The sequence below is a fragment of the Sminthopsis crassicaudata genome, chromosome 1, assembly GCF_048593235.1.
Source record: "Sminthopsis crassicaudata isolate SCR6 chromosome 1, ASM4859323v1, whole genome shotgun sequence".
Taxonomy (NCBI): domain Eukaryota; kingdom Metazoa; phylum Chordata; class Mammalia; order Dasyuromorphia; family Dasyuridae; genus Sminthopsis; species Sminthopsis crassicaudata.
Window position 1 is genome coordinate 961901 of NC_133617.1, and position 15600 is coordinate 977500.

Sequence of the window (15600 nt, forward strand, 5' to 3'; positions counted from 1 at the left end):
TTACAGAGCAATAATATTCCATCACATTCATATGCCACAATTTACCCAGCCATTCTCCAACAGATGGGCATCTGCTCGGTTTCAAGTTCCTTGATACTACAAAAAAACAATGCCTTAATTTTTAAAACAGAAGGAAAGAAAGAAGAAAAGAAAAAATGAAGGAAGGAAGAAAAAGGAAAGTTGGATAAAAAGGTAGAAAGAAAGAAGGAAGGAAAGAAGGAAGGAAGGAAGGAAGGAAGGAAAGAAGGAAGGAAGGAAGGAAGGAAGGAAGGAAGGAAGGAAGGAAGGAAGGAAGGAAGGAAGGAAGGAAGGAAGGAAGGAAGGAAGGAAGGAAGGAAGGAAGGAAAAAAAGAAAGGGAAGGAGAAAAAGAGGGAGGAAGAGAGGGAGAGAGAAAGGAAAGAATGAAGAGGAAGGAAGAAAAGAAATAGAAAGAAAAGAAAGGAAGAAAAAGAAGTGAGGGAGGAAGAAAGAAAGGAGGGAGAGAGGAAAGAAGAAAAGAAAGGAAAACTAGGAAGGAAGAACAAAGAAAGAAACAAATTGGAGATTGAGGAGGGGGTTAAGAGTTAGGGTTAAGTATTGTATAAGTGTTGTAGGCAGGTAGGTGATAGCAGGAACATTGTAAAGGATTTGAAGTCAGGAAGACCAGAGTTTGAATTTTGCCTCATATATATTAGCTATGTAACCCTGGGTAAGTCAAGTAGCCTCTCTCTCTAATTCAATTTCCTCATCTGTAGAATGGAAATTATAGCAATTTTTTCCTCAGGCTTGCTGTATTAAATGAGATATAAAGTGATTTACAAGCCTTAAAGCACTATATAAATCGTTATTATTATAAAAGTATTCCTAATAACCATAATTCTAGCTGTTATAGCTATAATTGTAGTTATTTGTCTATATTGCTACTAGTTATTATCAGTCATTCTTTCTTACATTAGAATGTGAACACTTTGAGATCAAGTTCCATTTTAATTTTCACTTAGTATGCCCAATAGTTGGCATATAGTAATTACTTAGTAATTATTTTCTTATTCTGTCATTCATCCCTTCCCTCAGTCTCCCATGTAGGAGTTTGAGCCATTAGACCAGAGTTGACCAGAAGTGGCCTCCCATGTGAATCTAACTTGGCCCTCAAGAGGGTCTCTAGCCCATCCCCAGCCCACAATGAGGCTGTTCAAGAAGCATGCCCCTTGGAGCTCACCCCAGTCAAGGAGAAGCTGTACTCTCCTTTGAATTCTGGCAGAGACTTGGGGAGAGATCACCTTTCTTTCCCTATCCCCTTTAATTTTTTTTTTATATCATTCTTAATTGTTTCAATTTGCTTTTGTCCAATCAATAGTGAGTTAGTACTCATACATGGCTTTGATTCTTTCATCTGAAAACTGTTCATATCTTTTGGTCATTTATCAATTAAGGAATGACTCTTATATTTATAAATTAGAATCAGTTTCCTGTTTGAGAATGAATCCTTTCTCAGAAAAACTTCAAAATTCCTCCACTTAGAAAGAGTGCATATATAGATAGAGGGCACAGGTGTGAGTTGAATGTGAAGGGATGATATAAAAAAATAAAATTACAGGATGATAAAGGAATGTACTGGGAGAAAAGGAAAGGATTAAATAGAATAGTGTAAATTATCTGCCAAAAAAAAAAGAGGCAAGGAAAAGCTTTTACAGTAACAGGGAAGAGGGAGAAGGGAAAGGGTATAAATGAACTTTACTATCATCAAAAATGGCTTGAAACTAATTCTTATTTTTCTTGGAGTCTTTGAATGTAGAAACTTTGACTTTGTCTTCTTTTTCTGAGTATGTGTTTTCATCTTCCTTGTCACTGTAGTAACTTTCAGAATCTTTTTTTTCTATTGTTTGTTCATGTTCTTAGCTCATTGCTTACCATTTAATTCTTTGTTAAAGTAAGACTATGGCTTCTATTCTGGAAGGTACATTGTCCCAAACTTCAGGGAGTTTTGTAGTTGTTTTAAGAAACATTTCTAGGGACATGTAAGTTTTCAGTTCTTCCAAGGTGGTGTGATAGAAGGAAAGATACGTTTAATCCTCTCTTAGCTTATACTCAAGTATTCTCCTCATGAAAACTTGAAAAATTTCTATTTCATTGAGTAATTATTTTTCCTTTAGCAATATCATACTTAATTTTGCTGGATAAGTGATCCTTGGTTGTAATTGTGGTTTCTTTGCTTTCCAGAATATCATGCTCCATGATCTTCAATCCTTTGATGTTGCAGTTGCTAAATTCTGTGTAATCCTGATCGTGATTCCTTGATATTTTGAATTGCTTCTTTCTGACTCCTTAAGAACTATGTGAAAACAATTACAAACACTATTCATACAAAGAAAGTCAGATCTAAACAAATGGAAAAATATCAATTGATCATGGGTAGGCTGAACTAATAGATTAAATATGACAATTCTACCTAAATTCTAATTACCTATTCAATGCCATACCAGTCAAACTACTGAAAATTATTTTGTTAACACAAGAAAAAATAATAATAGAATTCATCTGGAAGAACAAAAGATTATGAATATTAAGTAAATTTGTGGAAAAAAATGGAAAAAAGGTGGTTTAACTATACTAGATATAAAATTACATTATAAAATGGCAGTCACCTAAAATAGTATGGGCTATCTAAGAAATAAAGTGGTGGATCAGTGGAATAGTTTAGGTATATAAAATGCAGTAGTCAATGACTATTGTAATCTGCTGTCTGATAAACCCATAGACTTTAGCTTCTGGGATAAGACAAAACTTCTGGGTTAAACTAGAAAATAATATAGCAAAAATTAGGCATAGTTTACAAATATACCAAGATAAAGTTGAAATGGGTATATGATTTAGACATAAAGAATTATACATAAGCAAATTAGAAGAACAAGAAATCATCCTGTCAGAGGCATGGAGAAGGGAAGAAATAGAGAACATTATGAAATGCAAAACTAATAACTTTAATTACATTAAATTTAAAAAGTTTCACAGCCAAAAAACCAACATATTATCAAGATTAGAAGGAAAATAGAAAGCTGAGAAACATTTTTACTGCCAGTGTTTCTGACAAAGGCCTCATTTTTAAATAGAGAACTGAGTCAAATTTATAAGAAAATAAATCATTCCCCAATTGGGAAATAGTCAAAAAATATGAAAGACAGTTTTCAGATGAAGAAATTAAAGCTATCTATATTTATGTAAAATACTGGAAATCATTATTTATTAGAGATGTGAGAATTAAAACAACTCTGAAGTACCACCATTAGATTGGGTAATGTGATAGAAAAAAAAAAAAAAAGTAAATGTTGGAGAAAATGTGGAAAAAATTGGAACATTAAAGCATTGTTGGGGAAATGGTGAACTGATCTGGATTTGGAACTATGCCCAAAGGACTATAAAATTGTACGTACCCTTTGATTCAGCAACATCATTAGTAGGTCTGTATCTCAAAGAGATGATAAAAATGAAAAGTAGCAACATGTAAAAAATTATTTATAACAACTCTTTTTGTGGTGTCAAAAATTGGAAAGTTAGTAGATGCTCATCAATTGAAGAATGGCTGAACAAATTGTTGCATATGAATGTAATGGAAAATTATTATACAATAAGAAATAGTGAACAAGCAGATTTCGTAAAAACCTGGAAAAACTTACATGAACTGATGTTGAGTGAAGTGAGCAGAATCAAGGGAACATTGTAACAACAAGATGATGTGATGGCCAACTATAATGGATTTGGCTCTTCTTGACAATATGATGATTCAAGGCAAGTTCAATAAATTTGGGATGAAAAATGCCATCCACATCCAGAGAGAGAACTATGGAGACCAAATATGCCTCAGAGCATAAGATTTTCATTTTTGTTTGTTTTCTTTTTCATGTTTTTCCCTCTTCCCTGATTTTTTTTGCACATGACAAATATGGGCATGTGTTTAAAAGAATTGCACCTATTTAGCCCGTATCAGATTGCTTGCTATCTTCAGGAAAGAGGGAGGTAAAAAAGATAAGGAGAAACATTTGGAATGCAAAATCTTACAAAAATGAATGTTGAAAACTTTTTTACATGTATTTGAAAAAATAAAATACCATTTAAAAAAGAAATCTGTCTGCTATGCCTGTGTTTTCCTCCTGTGAGCTCATTCAGGCAATTGGCAGATTTTTTTTTTTTTTTTTTTTTTTTTTTGTATTTGTACTTTGTCTTCTAGAACTTTAGGACAATTTCCCTTGAAAACTTCTTTTAATGTTGTATCAATATACTTTTAATTATAATTTCCAGGTAATCTAATCATACTTACATTATTTCTTCTCAATCTGTTCTCCAAATCAGTTGTTTTCTATTGAGATGTTTTACTTTCCCTTCTTTTTTTTTTCATTCTTTTGATTTTGTTTTATGATTTCTTAGTGTCTTTGAACATTAGTTTCTCCTTGCTCAATTCTTGTTTTATTTGAAAATGTTTTTCACATTTTTAATTCTCTATTTCCAGTTGCTTGACATTCTTTTTATAAATTTTTTGACTTAAAAAAATTCTTATTTTTGTTTCTTATTTTTCCTCTAGCTCTCATTTGATTTTTAATTTTCTTTTTATGTTCTTCCAAGAAGCCTTTTTGTGCTTGAGTACATTTAACATTTCTCATTAAAAAACAAAAACAAAACAAAACAAAACAAACAAACAAAAAAACCCAAAAGAAAGAAACAAACAACAACAAAAAAACACACACACACAACAGAAGTGCCTTTTTTAAAGGCTTTTTTTTTAAAAGCTTCGTTACCTTGTTTTGAATATGAACCTATATCTTTTCCATCCTCATACTAAGTCTCTATGATTGGATTTTTTTCTTGATGCTTACTCATCTTTACTTGTTTATTTTTTGTTTTATTTTCTTTCCAACAGTTATTAGTGTAATCCAATTATAGTCCTGGAAGGATGGGGACTGATGCCCCAACCCTCAGGTCCTTCTTATTGTTATTTTCTGATATCTATCTTGCAGCCCAACCTTAGGCTCTTCTTTCTATTCATTTTTTCTTTTTTAATTTTATAAGTATAACATTTGTTTTGACAGTACATATGCATAGGTAATTTAATTTTTTTTTTTTTTACATTATCCCTTGTACTCCCTTCTGTTCCGAATTTTCCCCCTCCTTCCCTTCATTCCCTCCCCTAGATGGCAGGCATTCTATACATATTAAATATCTTATAGTATATGCTTGGTACAATATATATGTGCAGAACCGAATTTTGTTGTTGTTGCAAAGGAAGAATTGTATTCAGAAGGTAAAAATAATCTGGGAAGAAAAACAAAACAAACAAACAAAAATGCTCACAGTTTACACCCATTTCCCAGTGTTCCTTTTCTGGGTGTAGCTGATTCTGTCCATCATTGACCAATTGGAACTGGATTAGCTCTTCTCTATGTTGAAGATATCCACCTCCATCAGAATACATCCTCATACAGTATTATTGTTGAAGTGTATAATGATCTCCTAGTTCTGCTCGTTTCACCCAGCATCAGTTGATGTAAGTCTCTCCAAGCCTCTCTGTATTCCTCCTGTTGGTCATTTCTTACAGAACAATAATATTCCATAACCTTCATATACCATAATTTACCCAACCATTCTCCAATTGATGGACATCTGTTCATTTTCCGGTTTCTAGCCACTACGAAAAGAACTGCCACAAACATTTTGGCCCATACAGGTCCCTTTCCCTTCTTTAGTATTTCCTTGGGATATAAGCCCAGTAGTAGCACTGCTGGGTCAAAGAGTATGCACATTTTGATAACTTTTTGGGCATAGTTCCAAATTGCTTTCCAGAATGGCTGGATTCTTTCACAACTCCACCAACAATGCATCAGTGTCCCAGTTTTCCCACAGCCCCTCCAACATTCATCATTATTTGTTCCTGTCATCTTAGCCAATCTGACAGGTGTGTAGTGGTATCTCAGAGTTGTCTTAATTTGCATTTCTCTGATCAGTAGTGATTTGGAACACTCTTTCATATGAGTGGAAATAGTTTTAATTTCATCATCTGAAAATTGTCTGTTCATATCCTTTGACCATTTATCAATTGGAGAATGGCTTGATTTCTTATAAATTAAAGTCAATTCTCTGTATATTTTGGAGATGAGGCCCTTATCAGAACCTTTAACTGTAAAAATGTTTTCCCAATTTGTTACTTCTCCTCTAATCTTGTTTGCGTTAGTTTTGTTTGTGCAGAAACTTTTTAATTTGATGTAATCAAAATTTTCTATTTTGTGTTCAATAATGATCTCTAGTTCTCCTTTGGACACAAATTCCTTCCTCCTCCACAAGTCTGAGAGGTAAACTATCCTCTGTTCCTCTAATTTATTTATGATCTCATTCTTTATTCCTAAATCTTGGACCCATTTTGATCTTATCTTAGTATGTGGTGTTAAATGTGGGTCCATGGCTAGTTTCTGCCATTCTTCTTTCTATTCCTAAGCCAAAACTAGGACCCCCTATTCCACTGCCTGAAGATGATCTTGCTCCCTGAAGTCCATTTAGTGACTATAAACCACAGCTGAACTCTCTACGTTAGAACTGAAACCAAAGAATCTGCTTTCCTTTAAGTGCCTACAATCAACAGCTCCTGGTCCTCCCTACTGTATTAATCAGGCATCTGTAATCTTCTTTTCTCTCAGCTACAGTCAAAGATATGTCTGGTCAGCATAGCTACACTTGGTATCCCTCTATAAGGGAAGGTCCTTCAGTCTTCTGCACAACTGTCAGACCCCTCACACTGTCTGTGAGATGAAAGTTTCTAATGCTGAGGCTGCTTCTCAACTGATCCAGCCCCAAGGCTTGTTTGTTGATTCTTTGGTTTGTCAGGAGGTATGTGTATTTCACTCAGGCCAGCTCCGTGCCCCTAGAGGCTTGGTCTTTCTGAGGTCTTCTCAAATTTTTCTTAGGAGAATGTCTGCTTTACCCTATGTTTATTTCTATTGCTCTAAGACAATGTTCTCTTGTCTTGTGAAAGAAATTTGGGGAACCAAAAATTTTCTGACCAATCCACCTTCCCAGAATCCTCCAATAGTACCACTATTTTAATGTCTTCTTAAATGATCTTTCTTTTTATTTTTATCTTGTCCTCACATTTCATGATATTGTTCAAATATGATCTATCTGAAGACAAGTCACTCTTATTTTTCTTTTACATTAAATGTTTTGTGGAGGACACACTGACTGCTTTCTGTAATTAAAAAAGATTGTGATATCAACTCATTGATTTAGGAAAACATTGTGGATATTTGAAATAATGTCTGAAATGACATGTGACTCATCTGATCACCACACAGTTTTCATGTTCTATGCTGGTTCTCCTTTTTCTTTTTTTAAATGATTTTATTGATTTTTTTTTTTTTATTATTTCACCATAGTATCCTTGAGACATTCTATAGGGCAAATAACATATTTTAGAGAGGAAAAAATTAGTTTCCACAAGAGATAGATACATTGAAAGGTCTGAAATCTTAAATAATATGTCACATCTGTGGACCTTTTACTTTCATTCAAAAGTAAGTCTTATATCTCTGCATTCAAATTACACTTGATCATATTATTACTTAAAAAAAAAAATGGGTGTGAGACTGTTTCTTCCATTTATTGTGTTCTTGATTCTGATGACTTCCCTCTGCATTAGTTCACTGAAATCTTTCCCTGATTCTCTGTGTTCATTGTACATATTATTTTTTATAGCTCAGCAATATTAAATTGCATTTATGTACATCAATTTGTTTAGCTATTTACTAATTGCTGAGCATCTGCTTTGTTTCTAATTCTGAGCTATCACAAAGGGTGTGGTTATAAGTATTTTAGAGTATATGGGAACAATTTTTTTAATCAATGACTTCCTTGGAATATAAGTTCAATTATGGCATGCTAATTCATTTTAGGCACTTTATTCACATAATTCTACCTTGCTTTCCAAAATCAATGTATCATTTTACAGTTTCAGAAAAAAAATTAGCATATCTATGTTCCCAAATCCTTTCAAAATTGACTGTCATTGTCTGTCTTTCTCTTTTTCTTGCTTTTGCCAATTTAAAGTATATGAGGTGAAACCTCATAATTATATCAACAGGCATTTCTCTTATTGTTAGTGATTTGGAGTCTTTAAAGTCCTTTTGAAAATTGAATGGGTTTGAGAGAGAGGCATTTGGGGTTAAATGGATTGTCCATGGTCACACAGCTAAGTAAATGTTAAGTATCTGAGGCTGGATTTGAACTCAGGTTCTCCTGACTCCAAGGCCAGTGTTCTACCCACAGTGCCCCATAGGTTTCCAAAAGAAATAATAAAAGCTATCTGTAGCTCCATGAAAAATTGCTCTCAATCACTACTGGTTAGGGAAATACAAATTAAAACAATGCTGAGGTATCAAGCCATACCTATCAGATTGGCTAATGTAACAGAAAATGAAAATGACAATGTTAGAGGAGATGTGGTAAAAATTTAGACACTAATGCAGTGTTGATGAAATTGAATACTGATTCGAGCATTCTGTAGAGCACTTTGGAACTATGCCCAAAAGCTAAATCTATACATACATGTTAATCAAGCAACGCCATCACTAGATTTGTATCTCAAAAAGATTAAAAAAAAAGAAAAAGAATCTATTCAAACAAAAATACATGCATATATATGTATATACATACAACATACACACATATATACTTGAATGCTTGGTTCACTGAAATGCTTTTTCTCTTTTGTAACCTGCTTTTCTATGATCTACTCCCTCCCTTTTCTTGAGAAAACAAAATCAAAGATATAATTTTTTCTTGTAAGAATTACTTTAGCTACATCTTATAAATATTAATCTGTGATCTTTTGTCTGCCATATATAAGTGGAACTGAGGATAAGAAGATCTCAGGAAATGGCCTCCATTTGATTGCTATGAAGCAAATTTTTCAGATGAAAGAGTTAGCAGGAAGCAAAGACATAAAAGTTTGAGGTATTAAAAGTTCTGAAAAAGAAATTAGTGAGTTATTTTTCAAAATCAATTTGGGTGTGGGTAAAAGAATGCAAAATACAATCAAAATTGCCTTTCTATAGTGTGAATCCAGCTGAGATGGTGTACTGTAAAAATATAGTTGATCCCATAAGCATGGTTTTGTGATTTTTTACAGCTTCTTTCAGCAGTGTGGGAAGAAGATTGAAGGCAGTGTATAATAGGCATAATACAGAACTGGTGCATGTCAGAGCAACATTATCAGCAAGGAGCAAAGGACTCAAGGCATCAGCACTTTTAACACCAAAATTCAGTATTTTTTTAATTGAAAGAAGTATTATCAAAGAAAAGACGATTATTACAGGCAACACATAAAATGCAGATAATATGATGTAGTGGCTTAAATAATTAATTAGTATTGAAAACAAATTTTAGTCCAAGTTACATCTGGGAGTATAGAAGAGCTATTATATCCCTCTGATTCTCTGACACTTCCTTTGGGTAATGGAGAAGTAGACCTGCACCATCTCTAGGATCCTTTCATATGATGGAGATTAGGGGACAAGGATTTTGTCCTTGCAAACATTAGGGAAAGGGCTTCTTGGTAATTTTTGTTTAGCCACCTAAAGAGAAAGGAGTCAGAAACTTTTTTATAAAGCAAGTTAAAAAAAAATCATTTAAGGAAGTAAGATATTCCAGCCACATGAAGGTCAAATCTAAAGACTCTAGTTCATTTTGAGTATATTAACAACATCCTTCTTTGTTCCTTATTTTCCCCCTTATCATTGTAATGTTGATGACTATTTATTTGCTTTGAATTCCCAATATGACTCTGCCTGTCATACACACTCAAGTCACTCATTCATTCAAACAAATATGTACCGAATACCTACTATTCAGAATCACAGAGTATAAGATTTTGATAATCATTTAATTCAATTCATTCTAAAAAGGAATGTCCACTATAACATTACATGTAAGGAATAAATCAGTCTCCTATGAGTTAAATGAAGAAATCTTAAGTTAAAAAAAAAAAAAAACAAAATCCTCAGGTATCTCATACAAGCAAGACCAGAAGAGACTACCAAAAGCTGTATTCTCTTCTGTAATCTTTGAAAATAAACTCACTCACAATTTCTCCTGCCCTCACCAAGCTTTAGCCAGTACAAGTCCTAACAGCTGGTCCACAACACAAGTATGAGCTCCCATGACCCCTTCTCCCAAAGACTGATCTTGCTGGTTTTTGATAATAGTCCTATATAACTCTACTTTTCTTCACACTACTCAAACATCTAACACCATTCAAGATACCATAAAAAGGAATTGTATCCATCCTACCTGCTCATTTTGTGTTTTTGTGAACATCTCCCTAATCACACAAAACTCTTCCTTCCTAACTTCTCTATTTCTGCTTGAATCTTGAGTATTCTATTATTATTACTGTTTTTTTTCCTTTATTTTCTCTTTAACTTTCTTTCTTCTCATTGCTCTCACAAACACCAGGATAGCTGTAATGCTCAAGCCTTAGTCCTTGATTGAAGCCTGTATTCACATTCTGTTCCTTCTTCCCTTCCTCGAACAGGGTGGTAGGCTGAGAAACAAATGCTGGGAAATATCTACAAGACATAATCAATCATAGAGAATTTTGTATTCTTGAGGTTACTCTCTGGATTTTTGAAGAGAGGTGTACTGTGACCGTCAGGAGAAATGGAGCTCTACCTGGCAAATAGTTCCCTAATTTACCAATGAGTTTGAAAATTCTCAGTTGCCAATACCCTAATTTAAGCTTGTCTGCCAAATGGTTTACTGAGGTGGGGCCACAGACAATGTTATGACTTCTTGCAGTTACAGGTGAAAGCTGGGTAAATCAGGGTGATGCCAAAGCTGGAAATGAGGGAATGTAATTTTTAAAACTTCCAACTTTTTGTATTGTCTAACATACAAATTAAAAGTCCCCAATTGAATACTGAATATTCTAATAATTAAAAGCAAGATTAATAAAATTGAGAGTAAAAATATTGAATTAATAAATAAAACTAGCATTTGGTTTTATGAAAAAAAATTACAAAAGCAGAAAAATAATGGATTAATTTAATTTTTTATTTAAATTTTTAAATTTTTAATTTTTAAAAGTCTTAAATCACTAGTATCAAAAAGGCACATCTTATAAAAATGAAGATGAAGTTAAAACAATTATAGTTATTTTACCCAATTTTATAACAAATTCAACACTTTAAATTAAAAAGGAGAGATATTTTCAAAAATATGCATTGCCTAGGTTAGCACAAGAGGAAATAGAATATCTAAACAGACCTATTTGAGAAAAAGAAATTGAACAGGCCATAAAAACTTCCTAAAAGAAAAGCCTCAGGACCAGATGGATTTATGAGTGATTCTATCAAACATTTAAAAATCAACTAATTCCAATATGAAATAAATTATTTGGAATAATAGGTAAGAAAAGATGCTACCAAACTCTTATTATGAACCCAATATGATATCAATGCTTAAACCAAGAAGAATAAAATCAAAGAAAAAAGTTATAGATGAATTAATGAATCTGGATAGAAAATGCTGATTAAAATACACATTTTCTAATTCTAAATTAGACATTTCTAATTCTAAAATAAGAAAAATATTTCAAAGATTATACATTATGATCAACTGGGATTTATACCAGGCACAGTTTAACATAAGAAAAACTATTAGCACAATTGATTATATCAGTAGTAAAAGCTTTTTAAAAATCATTTGATTATGTCAATACATTCAGAAAAAGCTTTTGATGAGTTTCAACACATTCCTATTTAAGAAAAACACATGTGAAAGTATTGCTATGAATGGATTTTTGCTTAAATTGGGGGGGAGGGAAAGCATTTATCTAAAATCACTAGCAAGAGTTATTTATAATGGGGAGTGTATTAAAAAGGATTCTCAGCAAGATCAGGTGTGAAACAAAGATGCCTACTGTCACCCATATTATTCAATATTGTATTGGAATCCTAGCAATCAATAGCAATGAGAAGAAAAAGAAATCGAAGGAATCAGAATAGGAATATGATAATAAAACATTTTCTTTTGCAAAGGATATGATGATGTAATTGCAGAGTAGAATTGCACTGGAAAAATTCCCAAAGACTCGATTTAGTTGTGATAGTAATAAAAAGCTAAACCTGAAGTAATAATAACAAAGAGTTGGACAAGGAGTCCCTATATATCGCAAACAATATCTTGAAAGAAAGAATAGAAAAAAAAAATCCCTCATTTAAAATAAATCTAGAGTATAAAAAATTGTAAGTACACCTGCTTAAAAAAAAAAAAAAAATCACAGGAACTATAAAACGAAATTATTTTTAAAAATACTTGTAATACAAATAAAATCCCCTAGGGCTCGCAGAGTTCGACTGGCTTTCAGCGTCAGTCCCAATTGCTTCCGAGAACAGAAGGAGCTGTCCAGCAAGAGCCTGAGGGCGCGCTGCTGGGGCCCGAGACCTTTCTTGCTACTTCTTGAGAAGTTGGTGGGCCATGAAACCGACCCCAGTTCTCAGAGACATGGTCTCAGTGGTCATGGCCAGCACCTTGTCGGGGTCAGTTCCCTGCTTCCCATCGAACAAGTGAGCGAACCACATGTTGTATTTCTGCCTCTGGTTTTGGAACCAGTTTTGGACTTGGCGAGGGGAGAGCTCCAGCCGAGCTGCCAGAGCTTTTATTTCACCGGCTGGAAGATATCTATTGGCTTTGAAACTTTCCCACAAGGCGTCGCGTTGGTAAGGTGAAAAGCGAATCCCCCGTCTTGACTTAGGCTTGGCTTGCTCAGTAGCGGGATTTTCCACTTCCACCTCGTTGGTCGGGGCGCCCGGGCGATCCGGTGACGCAGCTGGCTCGCCAGGGTCCCTGGCGGGCACCTCCTCTGCCTTTCGCTCTGTGACCACGGCTGAGACTCGTGGCAGTGGGCCAGCAGGACCATCGCTGGCCCGTTCGGGTTCCTCTCTTCCCAAGCTATTCAGCAGCGATGCGAGTGCTAAAATGCTGCTTTTCGGAGATAGAGGGCCACCTCCTTGCTGCTCAGGTGGGCGTCCAGAAGAAGTCTCCGCAGCCGTACCTACGGCTGCCTCCATATTGCTCCACCTCGAAACTCACCTCCTTGAGCCCCTGAAGAAATCCTTCCAAAAACAGGTTGAGATTCTCTCTGTCTGGAAAAAGTTCATTGGGACACAGCCATTGCTCTGGACACACAAGGGGCTTTCGAAAAGGCCTGACTCACTTTTGTTCCCTGAAAGGTGAACTGTCTGGTATGTCCGCAACCACCTTGGGAGTTAAGCAATTGGAAATTGGCGTCCCGGAAATCATGGAGCAGCCTTCACTCTGATAAAGTGAAAAATCCGGGAAAATTCAAAAGATTGTCTCCAGCTGGCTCAGGCCCAGAGCGTTACCCAGCTGAATCTTGAAACAAACAGGTGTTCCAGATGAGAGAGGGAAGTATACCATTGCCATGTATAAGTGAGGTTTCATTGATTGAAATACCTTATGCTGGTTAGGAGGGCCGCCCAGATCTACCTTGCTACGTAAAGACTGGCAGATGGCATGGATACCCACTTAACTCCTGCTGTGTCAGCCCCAACAAAGTAAGAGGCTTATTGATTTCAAGAAATTGTCAAAACGTACACCCCACTCTGTCTCCCATATCCTGAACGTGGAACTCCTTCCTGCCACTATGCAGGTAACGTGTTTCTTTTTTTCTCCTGTAAATTGATAAAATGTCACTGGCACTCCTTGAAGCACCATTTGGAAAATTGCTCCAAAAAAGAGAGAGCCTACCATTTGGTTGTCCACCCGAAAGAATCGTTTTGTTCACCAAAAAGAAATAAATGAAGACATGGATATTGATTGAAATAGCCAGATAATTTTGTTCCTATAAAGTCATGAGATTTAAGATTTTCGTATTAATTGATATGTGTGTGTAATGATTATATTTTAGATTTGTTGAATTCCTCTATTTTCCCAGGACATTCGGGATTGAGAGTTAAAACTACAGCCAATGTGCTGCAGCAAAAATTGATCAATCAAAATCCCCTGACAAGCTAAAAATGTCCCAATTCCTGAGTCTGTCATTGACAAGTGAACTGAACCAGATGGTCCATGCCTATTCTTGAGCAATATTATCTGGTTCTTTATCCTAATGAATAATCACAAAGTTTAATGATTCTCAAGCTGTTTGTTTCCATTGTGAGAACAAAGTAAGTTAAGTTTCCACAGAATATTGACTTGGCTACAGAATTCTGATAAGTGTTTGGGCTAGAAACTGCCTTAAACTCTCCAGAGTCCAAGACCGAGAGAAGGCTTTACTTTATTGCCCTTGTTTAATAAGGCTCATACATAGTATCTTCTCAACCCAGGGGGAAAAAAATAACACAAATCTAAACACTATGGGAATGAAGAAGAAGAACTTACTAGGATGTTTTTAGGGCATACTAGGAAAAGCTTCCTCGAAGGGAGGTATGCCTGCTTCTCATGATAATAGAAGTTTATGTTCTTCAATCTCTCTCATTCTTTCAATAAAACATCAGACTTTAAAATTGAGTCTGAGTACTTGTTTCTAACACTACAGAACTCAAGAGCTGAGAATTATACCAAAGATGTCTGCCTTAGTGAGCCTGTCATGGGAATTGTTTCAAGATCTAAGAATGATTATGTTGTGCTTTAACTCAATTACTTTTATCTTATTTTGTTTGTTTTTCTGTATATATCTTCTACTCTTGCTCCAGCTTAGCAGCCTTCTCTTCCCAGGAAGACTTTGATTTGTAGACTGACCTTTCTCACTCTGAAATTAAACTGCTGCTTGATTTCTTACTCATCTGCCACTGCCTTACTCTGTTGGGTTCCAGCTATTTAAAGGTTAGACCAGTAGTCTGGTTGATGTTAATTGATGGCAGTGTTGGGACTGAGGGACAGACACATTGAATACTCTAGTACAAGTGGAAAGAGACTAAGCAGAGTCAATTTTCTCCAGAATCTGACCCCTCCCCTAGGCTGGTGAGTTCCCACTTCTGATTCCTGTTTCATTGACCCTAGCAAAACCTTCTCTTCCAACTTTTCCCTTCCTTCCCCCATCTTCCCCTCTAGATGGCAGGTAGACCAATGCATGTTAAATCTGTTAAAGTATATGTTAAATATAATATATGTATACATATTTATACAGTTATCTTGCTGTACAAGAAAAATTGGATTTAGAAATAAGGTAAAAATAACTGGAGAAGGAAAACAAAAATGTAAGCAGATAATAACAGAAGGAGTAGAAATGCTATGTTGTGGTCCACACTCATTTCCCCAAGTTCTTTCACTGGGTGTAGCTGGTTCTCTTCATTACTGAACAATTGGAAGTGATTCCGTTCATCTCATTGTTGAAGAGAACCACATCCATCAGAAATGATCACTATGCAGTATTGTTGTTGCTGTGTATAAGGATCTCTTGGTTCTGCTCATCTCACTCAGCATCAGTTCGTACAAGTCTCTCCAGTCATCTCTGAAATCATCCTGCTCATCATTTCTTACAGAAAAATAATATTCCATAACATTCATATACCACAATTTACCCAACCATTCTCCAGTTGATGGACATCCATTCAATTTCC

At 35.0% G+C, this 15600-nt stretch overlaps 1 long non-coding RNA gene and 1 gene segment (V, D, J or C); one reads left to right on the forward strand and one right to left on the reverse strand.

Annotated features, from left to right (window-relative positions):
* LOC141556155 (immunoglobulin lambda variable 9-49-like) overlaps positions 1-15600 on the reverse strand; it is a 1090947-nt gene that overhangs the window by 933571 nt on the left and 141776 nt on the right.
* LOC141551559 (uncharacterized) overlaps positions 13369-15600 on the forward strand; it is a 3793-nt gene continuing 1561 nt past the window's right edge. Inside the window, exon 1 of the long non-coding RNA XR_012484904.1 lies at positions 13369-13688. This is a non-coding gene — a long non-coding RNA (uncharacterized LOC141551559). The remainder of the gene's footprint in view (positions 13689-15600) is intronic.